The sequence below is a fragment of the Apis dorsata genome, unplaced genomic scaffold, assembly GCF_000469605.1.
Source record: "Apis dorsata unplaced genomic scaffold, Apis dorsata 1.3 scaffold_920, whole genome shotgun sequence".
In the NCBI taxonomy this organism is placed as follows: domain Eukaryota; kingdom Metazoa; phylum Arthropoda; class Insecta; order Hymenoptera; family Apidae; genus Apis; species Apis dorsata.
The window spans coordinates 25,230-26,049 of record NW_006264031.1 but is presented as its reverse complement, the minus strand read 5'-3'; the positions used below and the strand labels follow the sequence as shown (position 1 = coordinate 26,049).

General features: G+C 14.1%; 1 protein-coding gene across 4 annotated transcripts in view; it reads left to right on the top strand.

Annotated features, from left to right (window-relative positions):
• Positions 1–396: 396 nt before the first annotated feature.
• The window catches only part of LOC102673267 (paramyosin), a 5,569-nt gene continuing 5,145 nt past the window's right edge, over positions 397–820 (top strand). For 3 of the 4 annotated variants that reach the window (XM_006623604.2, XM_006623605.2, XM_006623603.2), the window contains exon 1: positions 397–513. The gene's annotated coding sequence lies outside the window, so the exon portion shown is untranslated. The remainder of the gene's footprint in view (positions 514–820) is intronic. The other variant, XM_031514176.1, reaches the window with a different exon arrangement.

Genomic DNA, 820 nt, shown 5'->3' with positions numbered 1-820 from the left:
TATTATATTAATTTTTACTTTGCCAAAAAAATTAAATAAAATTTTAAATAAATACTTTAAAAAAATATAAATTATTATCTTTTAAAAGCTTCCTTTTATTTAATTTTAATAAAAATTCCTTTAGTAATATTGTTTACATAATGTTAAAACAATAATAAATTAATATATATATATATTATTGTTATGTATAATTTATAAATCATAAATTTATAAAAGTAAAACTAAATTAAACATTTTATATAAATATTTCAATTTTATATAATAAAAACAAAATGGTTATATTAAAATTTAATATTTAGTATTGTGTTAAATATTGTATTTCATGCAGTACTAAAACTAACCGCTATATGTCGCTGGAAAATAGCATATACCTTAAGTTTAGTTTTTTAAAAATCCAAATGTAGACTTACCTAATGATATCATAATCATTTGTTCGCTGATCGAATGAGAAAATAGTGCGTTCTTTACTTTTCAATTGTTACACAAAGGATTTATAACATAAATAATATTTGTGTAAGTAAAATTGATATTACTGATATATTTTTAAAATTTAATGTATCGTATTTATCTTTATTGATAATATTTATTTTTTAATAATATAAATTTCTTATTTAATTTTATTAATTTTATTATTATTTGTTTAATATAAATCATTTTTTATAAAATATAGGAAAAAATTTTTTTTTAAGAAATATTGTTTTTAAACGTTACTATTTTAATTAATTTATTATAAAAGTTTAATATTTTTTATTATTAATTATTTTAATTTACAAAAACAGATATTTTGTTCTAAATAATTATTCCCGAAATAAAATAATAA